Source organism: Lissotriton helveticus, chromosome 6, assembly GCF_964261635.1.
Source record: "Lissotriton helveticus chromosome 6, aLisHel1.1, whole genome shotgun sequence".
Classification (NCBI taxonomy): Eukaryota; Metazoa; Chordata; class Amphibia; order Caudata; family Salamandridae; genus Lissotriton; species Lissotriton helveticus.
The window spans coordinates 820,270,812-820,283,630 of record NC_136067.1 but is presented as its reverse complement, the minus strand read 5'-3'; positions in this window follow the sequence as shown (position 1 = coordinate 820,283,630).

Sequence of the window (12,819 nt, the reverse complement as noted above, 5' to 3'; positions counted from 1 at the left end):
TCTTGGTGGGACTACTGTATCCTGACCAACTTGCTCTGCCAGTAGGGGTCCTGATCTTAATGTCATCCCCTACTTTAAACCCGGCCTCCCGTGTAGAGTTGAGCCTGTCGTATCTTTCTTTCCTCCCTACCATAGCTCCCTCTTGCCTCACCAATCCTCTCGCTTCCTTGGAATGATCCGACCATCCCTTGTGCCACCCCATCCACCCTGGGGATAGTTTGGTGTTAGGTATTCTTGCTCGGAGCAACTCGAAAGGGGTGACTCCCGTTGTTTGGTGCGGGGTGAATCTGTACGCTTCTATCCGCCTCCATACTTCTTCCTTCCAGCTTATGCCACTGGCCTTGGCTAATTGGATACTCTCCTTGAGGGTTGTGTTAAAGCGCTCGACCATGCCATTGGTCTCGGGGTGATGCAGAGCACACCGTTTGTGTGTGATTCCTCTCTCCCCAAGGAAGTTTTCCATCTCTTTCGAACATAATTGCACCCCATTGTCCGTGAGTAGGCTGCTGGGTAATCCTTCCCTGACAAACAACCCTTGAAGGAACTCAATGACGACCTTTGTTGTGACTTCACTCACCAATTTCACTTCCGGCCACCTAGAGTACATATCCATGAGCACCAGAATGTACGGCGTGCGCAACTCCCCAGTCAATGGACCAACAATGTCCAGCGCTAATTCTTCCCAGGGTCCTGCTGGTGGCGGCCTGCACACCATAGGAGGTGTCAGTTGTTTCAAGACTTTGTCGCTGTTGCTGCACGGAATACAGTCTCTTATTTTTCTTTCAATTGCAAGATCCATGTTTGGCCACCAATAGTTTTCTCTGAGTCTTTGTTTGGTTTTGGTGATGCCCAGGTGGCCATCGTGAGCCATCTCAACAAGGTTCTCTCTCACAGTCGCGGGTGGTACTAATCTCGTCCCCCTAAACAGGCATTCATCAACTACGGACAGCTCTTCTTTGACAATCCAGTATGGCCGCAGAGCCTCCTCCCGTTTATCTTCGTGTTTCCACCTGTCTTTTACTCTTTTGCACACCTCATCCAAGACTTCATCTTCCTTCAGTGCATTTTTCCATGTTTCTTCTCCTATTGCTCTCTGGATTGCACAGACATTTTCCATCTGATGGTTGTTCACTTCATCCTCCGCCTTGTCATGCGTTTCAATCGCCTCATTTTAATTTACAAGCCTTGACAAGCAGTCTGCTGCAAAATTACGCGTTCCTGGGACGTACTCGACACCGAAGGTGTATTCCTGGAGACTGACCACCCAACGCCTGATCCTGCTAGAGATGGCATCCAGGCCCTTCTTGCTGAATACTTCCACCAACCGCTTGTGGTCAGTACGAAGAGTGAACTGCGTGCCCCACAGGAAGTCTCTGAATTTTCCCAATGCCCAGGATACTGCCAAAGCTTCCTTTTCAATCACCGTATAGTTGTTTTCAGACTTCTGGAGGGATCTTGAGGCGAAAGCTATCGTTTCTTCTCCGTCTTTGCCTACTTGAGTGAGGACCGCTCCTAGCCCTTTTGCGCTTGCGTCGGTGGTGACTACTGTCACACGGTTGGGTATATAAGACTTTAGGCTGGGTGCTTCTGCAAGTGCATTCCTCACATCTTCAAACTCTCTCTGACACTCCTGACTCCAGATGAACGCCGTCTCTTTTTTCAGTAGCAGCCTGATGGCGTATGTCTTTCCTGCAAGGTTCTGTATGAATTTGCCGTAGAACTCCAGCATTCCCATAAATGACTTGATTTCGTCCTTGCTCTTAGGAGGCACCAAACTTACAATGGTGTTCTGAAGCTCCGCTTTGGGACGGATCCCTTCTGCTGTCACCTTGTGTCCCAAGAAGTCTAGTTCTGCGCAGCCAAGTACACACTTTTCTCTTCTCACCGTTAGTCCTTGCGACCTAAACCTTGCCAGCACTCGTCTCAGCCTCTCATCATGCTCTTCATGGTTTTTTCCGAATACAAGAACATCGTCCTGGTAGCATACAACACCAGGGATTTCTTTCCAGATGTTCCCCATGAGCCTCTGAAACACGGCTGCCGCCGAGACCAACCCGAAAGGCATCCTTTTGAACTTGTACGCGCCCATGGGTGTCACAAACGCTGTGAGTTCTTGCGACTCTTCATGCAGTTTGATCTGAAAGTAAGCTGAGGTGAGGTCAAGTGTGGAGAACACTCTTGCGCCCTCTAGCATGCTCATCATCTGGGTGATGTTGGGTAGTGGAAAGCGATCGACCACGAACTCTTTGTTCAATGCTCTCAGATCGATGCACAGCCGAACCGACCCATCCTTTTTCTTGGCGGCCACGATGGGTGCCAGCCATTCCGTCGCTTCCACCGGTTCGATGACTCCTGCTTTGCGCAGTTTCTCTAGTTCTGTCTTCACCTCTTCTTGGATGGCAATAGGAAGCTTCCTGACTTTGGCCACAACCGGCTTTGCGTTCTCTTTCAATTTTATCTTGTGACAGTAGTTCTTCAAATATCCAAGCTCTTCTCTGAATACTTCCTTGAACTCTGTCACTATGTCTTCCTTTTGTTCCTGTATCTCTTGTATTAAGATCTGGGGATTGCTATTGGGATTGAGATAGACTCCCATCTCCTTCTGTGCCTGCCAACCCAAAATGTTATCCCCGACTGTAGACACATACACCTTAGACACTGTTGTCCTGTCCCTGTATTTAATTTTGTCCCAAAAGTAACCTTTCATTGAGATGGGGCGACCAGCATACCCCCCGGGCCTCACATCCATTTTCCTCAGGATTATCTTCCCCTTGGACACTGGGGAGAAATCCTTTGCACTAATGATTGTAATTCTAGAACAGGAATCAAATAATGCTTCCAAGTCAGTAACCCCCACTTTTATGGTGTCTTTAGGGCTGCAGACATGACCTTCATCAACCTGCACAACAATTTCTTAACATGTAGTGTCATTGAGGCCGTGCGTCGGACTTCTGTTCACTTGCACAACAATTTCATCACATACCACGTTCGTCCTGTCTCTACTCTGTTTACTGAATCCTTGTCCACGCTTGCAATACTGCCTGAAATGACCTTTCTTTCTGCACTTGTTGCATGTGAACCTGAGGGCAGGACACTCTTTGTCATTGGCCAGATGCCCCTGCCTACCACACCTATAGCAGTTACCCTTGAATTGTCCTCCCAATTTGCTCTACTTTTGCTCTCTACCCACAATTTTCTGGCCCTTGATCACAGACACGGCCTCACACTCGGTCACAACTTCACTTACATTGGGTTTGTCTTCGCTTCTTTTCTCCCCCGTGTCTTGCTTTATTTCACTGACACACTGTAACATGTGCTCAACTTGTTTTGCTATGACTAAGACCTCCCTCAATGGTGGGTCATCCTTCAGCCATAACTCCTCACATACACGCCCCATTCTGCAAGCTAATACGAACTGGTCCCTGATCCTTTCCTCACTTGCGCCACCAAACTTGCATGTTGCAGCTAGTCTTCTTAACTCAGAGACAAAATCTTCAATAGATTCCCCCTCCTTCTGTGCTCTTTTCCCAAAATGATACCTCTCCATTATGGTGCTCGTCTTAGGGAGATAGTGTAAATCCAATTTCTTCAGACTTACTTCTAGCTCATTGAGACCCCTTGCTTCCTGCGTCCCTAGATCTGGGAGGTGATCTAAGACTTCTTCCCCTTCTGCTCCTAGGTAATACGCCAATAATGCTACATTCCTTTCTAGTCCAAGGTTTGGCCCACACACAGTAGCATAATTCAAGAACACTTTCTTCCACTTTTTCCACTGAATAGTAGGTTCCTCGGGGTTAGTCAGGAAAAAGGGTGGAGGCGTCACGCTCTGCATGGTACAGTGTCACTGAGTACTATGGGTACAGAAAATATAGCGCTGGGTGCTATGGGGTATAAGTAAGAAACAGTGCTACTCTCAATCCACCAATATAGTAGGGTACCCCACTTCTACCAAGAGGTTTCCGCACAGAATCAACTATCATTCTATCTTTACATTTTTGTATTCATGAAGCATTCAAAAACACATGTAGGCGCCGTAGCGTGCAAGCCAGTTCACAGAGAGACGAATTGTACACTTGAAGATTGCCTTTTCTTTGATCATGCACAGAATAATACCAAACGGAGATGGGGGGCTCACAGTTATAATTCTTAGCCTCGCCGTAGGTGTCTAACACAGTCTACACCCCTGTGAGCAGAATGTCAAAGGATACGTGAGAGGGGCTCAAGTAAGTTCCAAAGTTGCACAAGGATCGAAGTTCACACAGCCATTGCAGTTTAAAAGTTCGTGATGTGGTGATCGCAAAAGTTTAACCTTTCCGAATCTACAACGCGCCTGTGAGTAGCACGCAGCGTACACTGCCTGTCACTTCAATGTGTACGTCGGGACAGGGTGATGACACTATGAAATGCGTCTAGGCGCATAAACAACCTCCTGATGTGGGCAACGAAAAAGTTGTTGCAGAAGCAAGGCTCGTCAGGCAAACATCACGCCGCTACCGCCTCTCATCCACGTAGTGTCAAACTCTCCGCAGACACCTCAGGCCATCCAGTGCACCTCCTGTTTTCCGACGCCGGCGCTTCACTGCAAAGGTGTCCGACTATCGTTATTTATATCCGCTCCACACGTTTCCGTGACCCCCTGTCACACTCAGTCTCCTCACGAGTCGCGGGTATGGGCACAGCGCGCCTTCAGACAGCTGGCACTTAAATGCCGGATCGGACGATCCCAGCTGGCGCTTCACTGCAGGGTTGTCGGATTCTCGCTACTTACAGCCGCTTCACACGCTTCCTGACCCCAATCGCAAATGCACCCACAGTCTGCTCTTTATTCGTGGGTATAAGCACAGCGCGCCTTCAGACAGCTGGCACTTCCAGGCGTTACCTTATTTTTTCCTTAAACCGGGACAGGTACTTGTAAACCCTCAAACCCGCTGCCGCTCCTCATTACAATTATTCCTCAGCGCTTCAGTCTGCCTCGGAAGCGTATGATTACTCTTCTTCAGTTAGCTGCGCCTTTCGTTCTCACGGGCGTGTTGAGGTCGCAGTTTTCGAAAGACCCTCGTCGCCAGTGTAGAAGTGGCCACAAAATGCAGAGTCGACTTGTTAGAGAAACATAAGTCGTTTATTAGGTTCAAGAAATACGAGTATAACCTAACGACCTCAGCCACAGCCACCCTCAAAGGAGGCAGCTTCACTCTCGTCCCCCGGCGCTCACCTTGGAACGCTGGTCGCGGTGACATTCTAAGTGATGTCACCACGAGCGGCTCCATTACATGCGGAGACGCCGGGGGGGGAACAAGGTGGGAGATAGCACACCAATCTCCCTCTTCCTCCGTGCAAAGGTTAAGTGAATTTTCACAAGAATCAGGATGACAAGATGAGAGACCTCTTTTACAATATCTAGCCCTTACAGATAAAGCAAATCTCCAAGTTGTGATGTACTCCTTAATTCCTACTATGCTCTTTGAAAACATTAGTCACACGTGAGAAAATGGTGAGACAACTTATGGTCTAACTACAAAAGCTTTTCCTTCCTATATTGCAAGAGACACACGATGTATAGTGTGTCTTCAAAATTATTCCTTGTGCTAGGTAGGCTACTCTGTAATTGGGTTAGCCTTTGGGCTATCGCAAAACACGTAGTCAAAAAGACTATATGAACACATCACCCAGTTGTTCCTATTTGGAAAAGATGCACTGCCTCTTTGGGGACCAGGCCAACAGCATCCTCACATATGCTGACAGAATAACTTACTTTTTAGTACCATATACTGGTGGGCCTACATGTGTGATTTCTGTGTTGTAATCACTGTCTCCAGGAGACGTTTCCCAACCTTGCATTAATTCTTGAGCCTCTTACAATGATTATCTTGTCATTTGAGAGGGAGATATCACTTTCACACATACCCTTCAGTACACTGGTTTGAATGAACCTTTCCATAGGGATTAAAAGCGTGCTCTTCTAAGTCTGAGTGGCCCTTTTAATAATAAGCCTTTAGTAAAGAGAAAACACAGATGGCCACATGGAAGTGAATCACGCCATAGGTCTCTCTGTTAACAAATAGATGCATTTGCATATATAGCATAAAAGCAGCAAGAAAACGTAGATGAGTAATTGATCTAGAGGAAATACCACAAACACATATGGTGTGTGGGCTGCAGGTTTCTCCATGAATATTAGAATGTTTACTTTAAGTGCCACCTACGTCAAAGTTCCATTTAAAGCGCTGTATATAACAGATGGCACTACTAATTAAGTCACAAAACTCAAAATCGGGAAACATCCTTTGCGACGCAACTTTTACCACGCAGTGCCTTTACATCGCAGGTTTTTCAACGCAAGTCATTACAACGAATTGCGCTTGGGGGCGCTCTAGGATAGGTAATAGTTTAATTTACTATCCAACACCTTCCCTACTATCCACGGGGACTGGAGTTGGAATAGTAAATTAATCTATTCACTATCCAGCACACCCCAACGCAAGTCGTTGTAACGACTTGCGTTGAAAAACCTGCGTTGTAAAAGCATGCGTGGTAAAAGCATGCGTTGTAACAACGTACATCCCTCAAAATCTTCCCCTCCGAAGGATGGGAACTGTCCCATTGAAATTCGAATCATGAACTGCAGTGCACCATAACTGCTCAAAGTCGAGTGATAGGCCCCTTAAACAGTAACAAGGGGTAGCATGAGTTTAAATTGACTCCCACTGTCTATGTTACAGCTCTTGCTTCTTCTTTATTCTGTAGTGGCACACCACCAGAACACATGCACTTGGATTGGTACTGCGTTTTCAGTTGTGTACCCTTGTGCTTTGCAATGACTAAGCCCATCCTTAGCATTAGCTAGCAAATGTCATTCTCATCTGGCAAAAAACTCCAAAGTGACCCACTGAACGACTACACACAGGTGTCTCCGAATCTCATCTATCCAGGTAGGAGTTATGTTATGTTATGTTAAATGGTTTTTTGTAGAGCGCACGGCTACTCAAAAAGAGTGTCCCGGCGCTTTTAATTGAAGAAGGCTGCAGTAAACTAACATAACACATTAAAAGAGAAAAAGACCCCGAAGTAAAAAAACACAGCACACAAAGAAGGCCTACTGGACAAACAGCCAGGTCTTAAGGTCCTTTCTAAAGGCTAATAAGCCAGTGGATCCCCGGAGGGAGAGGGGCAGAGAATTCCATAATTGGGGCACCAGTAATCCAAAGGAGCGACCTCCCAGACGTGCTCTCTTCACTCGTGGGACAGTAGCCAGAAATAAAGATTCTGATCTCAGAGAGTGAGCTGGTTGGTAGAAAGTCAGTCTCCTCTGGAGATACTTCGCTCCCGACGCATGAAGGGCCTTATATGCCAAAGTCAGGGCCTTGAAGGCAATCCGCTTACGGATTGGGAGCCAATGCAAGGTCTGGAGCAAACCCGCAGCGCTGGTACGCCTGTTCACTCCGTAGACCGCCCTTGCCGCAGCATTCTGTACAACCTGTAGCCGCTGTAACAGGTACTCTGGCAGGCCCAGGTATAAAATGTTCGAATAATCCAACCTGGAGCCAATCAGGGCCTGTACAGTCAGCTTCCGGTGCTCCTCCGATAACAGGGGAAGAAACCTCCGCAGCATCCTGAGGAGGCCAAAGCACATGCCCGACACCCCCAAAATCTGGGCTTTCATTGTCAGCCCCGTGTCCATCTTAACACCCAAGTTTTTAGCTATTTGGGATGAACACGTAGGGGGGAACATGTCGATAGGCCACCAGGCCTGCCAGTCTGGCTCCGTGTCGCACCCAAAGAAGAGTATCTCGGAGTTGTCGGAATTGCACTTGAGGCTGTGCAGTTGGAACCATTGAAACACAGCCCCAAGGCAATCCCGGATACTCTCCCCCTCGAAATCTCCTCCTCTCTTACACGAGAAGAGGAGCTGGGTATCGTCGGCATAAGATACGATCCGGGCCCCAAGCGACTCCGCCAATGCCGCCAAAGGGGTCATGAAGATATTAAAGAGGGTCGGGCTCAAAATAGAGCCCTGAGGGACCCCAACACCCAGTGGAGGCATCACGGCGGAATCTGGTGAGGCCCAGACCGTTTGCCGGCGGCCAGCTAGAAAGGAAGTGACAATATACTGAACTCCCATGGCCGTTGGCATAATAAAAGATGAAAGGGCCCTTCTGAGATACACACCTCTGACCTGCCACCGCACCATGTCGTCATAAGAGAGGTCTTTGCATGCCAACCCCAAACTCCAAATCTCACACGGCATCTCCCTCCTAAGGGGGCCGGTCTTGGTGTTTTGCCTTTGTGTTTCTCCCAATTCCGGTGAGCAAAAAGGAAGGAGGGACTTCCTGTTGTCCCTCTCCCGATAGCCTAACTTTGTGTGTATGGAGGGTGTAAATAAAACACAATTGATTGAGTGGTTTTGGTGACCACCCCTGACATGCCAGGCCAAATCTTCAATTATGTCCTCCTGATTGCCCCGAGTGCCCAGGCTATCCCGACACAGGATAAATGTGGGTCTCCACTGTAGATATTTAACTGATGAATCCTTCGACAGTTTCCTTCAAAACAGTGACTCTGCTTCTTAATTATTAGGAGACTGTCCTGTTATCCAAGATTAGATCAGTAACCCATGCATGTATGCCTTCGCATTAGCGAGACGGATAACATTTCTTCCCCCTTCTCCTTGCTTGTGCCTGTTCGCCTGAATCTGTTGCTGACAAACCAGCCCCAAGAATGTCTAGGCCTGGACAGAACAGACCCTTCCCAAAGGACAATGGGCCCTGCTATCCACTTGCATTGTGCCTGCTAAACACTTCTGCTGAAGGTGACTGCTGGTATGAAAATATCCTTGACATCACAAGTGAAAAGGACTTGGGGCCATATTTTCAAGAAAGGGTGAAACATTATCGCCGCTTTTATCGGCAGGAAACTGCAGCTAAAGCGGCGATAATGGGCTTGATAATATGCCCTTGTGAAATGCCATAGAAGCCCAGGTTCTGGTGTTAACCTGGGCTTCTATGGGAATTCACAAGGGCTTATTATCAAGCCCATTATCGCAGCTTTAGCTGCAGTTTCCTGCCGATAAAAGCGGCGATAATGTATCGTCCTTTCTTGATAATATGGCCCTACATCTTGTACAGTAGAGCGATTGTGTCGTTGCACATTGTCCGAGCGGGTTCCCACTCCATAAACTGACCAAATAATTAAAAGGGGGAAGGGTGAAACTTTAAAAAGGGAGATACTTCACATTAATAATGGCTTGCCATATATGACTGTTCAGCAAGGCTGGTGCCCGTAAGAGCCCAGATGCAAACAGCCTACCCATTCGCAGCATTCCCAGACAATTGACCTGATATGGATTCATTTAAACTGCACCAAATAGAGAACTTGTGAGACTCTAATCATGCACGCAGCGACAAGATGCTAAAGTGATGAAGCATCTCATGTAGGGATCCTTCCTCTCATTAGAAATCCCCCTTTGCAATAGAGCAATAAATTATGCTACAGGATTTAGCCCAATATGTTCGTGTCATGGGCTAAGATAAAGTGCATCCTACAGAGTAAAAATGCGTTGATTCCATCCGCACAAAATGTCTGGTAAGGTGAGTAATGTACACCGTCCCGTTTCAGGTCACTAGGCATGTAAGGCTAAAGTACTGGGCTTCAAACTACTAACTTTCTGGCTGTAGGTACATAACATGCTGTGCTAGAGCAGTTCTCACTGATAATCTGAATCACTCAACATAAAGAGGAGACAATCCAAGCGCACTCACTAATGGTCTCTTCTTGACTGCCTGCTTCTCCTGAAAGTACTTGAAAGGAACAATTCACCATTACCAGACTATTGGGCCGATTCACAGAACTAACTTACGACAAAATCCTAAACTTACTACTTTTGGTATTCACAGAAGGCATTTAGTAGTCTTAAATTAGGATTTTGTCCTATTTAGGATTTTGTCTTAAGTTAAGACTTTCTTCCTCTACCCACCATGTTCGAGGCACCCACTGTTGCATCATGTGTGGATGCTGTTACCTCCATTCCGTACTTCTCCTTGCCTGCTTCTTGCTGTCTCAGCCAAGACTTGTAGGGATACCTTCACCATCATCTTGCAAAGAAGGCCCTCAGCCTGAATGGATAATGAAAACTAAGGTCACCGTATTAAAACACAACATCACCGGTCATGTGTCTTAAAATCGTAGAAGAACATTGGACAGCAGAAAAGACATCAACAAATTCAATCTGTGATTGAGAAACTGCTACACAACCTATTAGTGAAGCACCCTGTATGAGGTCATATAGTGCTAAATAGCAAACCCTTTCAAACTTGAGACCACATTGTTTTCTCATATATGCACATATCTTAAACATCTTTCGCACTGTGTATACATATAACCAAGTACAGAAAATTGCATTTTATTAAGAGCACATTTATTGAGCTGAGGTACAGGCTGCATAATGCGATCTATTACAGAGAAAACACAAAAACACTCTCGTCACAACTTGGTCAACAAGTAAGCAACTCAGCGATCAATGACCTTCAAACTTATCCTTGTAGTCGAAATAAATAAATAAAGTTGAGCAAACTACTTGTAGGATTTTCTTAAAGCTACAGGCTCCTTGGCCTCTTTCCGTCCTTCTTCACATTTTACTATACTATTGAAATGTTTCCATTACAAAGAAAAAGCAGAGTCATGATGACAAGGCCATAGTTCAGTTTGTCCAGCCCACGATAAATTACCCGGCAAGGCCCAACATTTTCATCAGATATCGGTGGACCCCCAATAAAACAGGCACCTCCCCATCATAAAGCAAGTGAGAGGAGAAAGAGCAGGGACAGGTGTGAGCAAGATTCGGCAGGGTGTGTGTGCGATGAATGGGTTTATGGCCTGTTGTGCCTTGATGCTATCTTGCTCTGCCACTGGGAGAGGAACTGACCAAACAGGTTCGGCCTGGGGCAATGGTTCCAACTTGCCCAGGTCACAGAAAAGTCAATTAAGGTGTACGTGTCCTTTGGGATCGGATTTAGCTGTTATTATAAGCCTATGTAAAGGGCAACTCACAAAATGGCTGCCGTACACAAAATGGAAGCCAAGGGTTCAGAACGAAAATGACGATTTCGAGGTGAAATCGTCACTCGAATATGACGAAAATGCTTGTACATAGTCTACTAGCCATTTTCAGTCTTTTGATACCAAATTCGTCATTTTACGACGAAGTTTAATTCTCGAGTCCAGAGTTATTACACGAGTCCAGAATTTTCAGAACTACAAACCCTCCTTTTGCCCTTACATAGGCAACTAACCTAATCTCATGCTAATCTGAGTCCAGGTCTATATTCCCAAAGTCATTGAGATGTTGCTGTAACATCATTCTAGTACTTAGCTCGTCTCTTGATACAGGTTTCCTTACACATGATGTAACACAGAGGCCACATATTGCAGGAGCACACTGTACGCACAGACAGAACAGGAAAAGAATGGCTAAGACCATCCCAATGACCATCAGAATTTTCCATCCCCAGCCGGATATCAGTTCCCAGAACCATCCCATTAATGACCAATCTCCTTTGTCCACATGAATAGATTCGGAAATCTTATGCAGTTTAGAGATGGCCTGGTACACTGTTGGAGCGTTATCTGGGATGAAAACACAGCAACTCGATTGGATCAATCTACATACCCCACCTCGGTCTGCAAGTATGACATCTAAAGCGACCCTGTTCTGAAGGGTCATAAGACGATCCGACTGGAGCTCAGCAGTCAAGTTACTAAGGGCACCAGCAGTTTCAATCACGGTGGACTCAACTACCCTTGTCAATTGCCTTATGTTCCTGCTGTTAGCCATGGGTCCCCAGAACGGCAGAAAACCCTTTGCGAAGTCCCCAAATTCTTGACCCGCAGTGTCTTCTTTACTCAAGACACCTCTAACTCTCCTTGTCTTGTGGTAATCTGCCGCTGCTGTGTAGGTGGGAGGCAACAGGAACGAAACAAAACATGAGCCCGAAAAGTCAGGGGGCAACCATGTATAGGCTTTATCATGTCAGATGAAATAAGTACCCTTAGCTGCTAAAAACGCAGGGGAAGTCTGAGACCCAAAATCATACGTTTCTGTACAGACACTCTTCCCTAACTGAGCTCTGGGATTCTTGCCAGTACCTTGCAGACACAGGTGACCCTGATGGGGTACAATCCAAATCGGGGAGGATCTCTTAGCTTGCTGTTTCTCACTCAGAGTAGTTCCATATCCGGTTACGTTCCATCCTATATAGGCAAGTGTCTCATCTTCGGGGGTAGTTTTATAAGAAATATCATCCTTAATCATGTCAACTATACCCTTGACTAGAGCACTATTCTTTGGGTTGTCTTTTACAGAACGTAGGGGGTGGACTTCACGAGCATATATGGACATTGTTCTGTATGCCCACACAGAACCATTATGGCTGAAAGGCAGGACCAGATAAGGGATACCTTTATCCGTTGTGTGAGGCATAAGACCACACACCCAACAGTTAGTTGTGTTCATTACAAGTTGGTGTTGGTGCAAGAGCTGAACAAAGGAGTTATTAATGAACTCTAATCTCCTAGCGGATTCATGTTCAGGAAGGGGTTGAAAAGAATGAGAGGAAACAGTAGGAGGAGGTATGGGCGATGCAGTGGGTGCAAATGTTACTTGAAAAGAGAATAAAACATAACTTATTAAAAATATCATCATACTGAATAACATGAAAATGCACAATATCAAAAAGCTTTTCTTTGTCATCATTTTACATAATCTGTGTTTAAAGTTCGTTTCCTTGGCAGGTCTCTCCATCTCGGAAAACTCCATCCTCTCTAAAG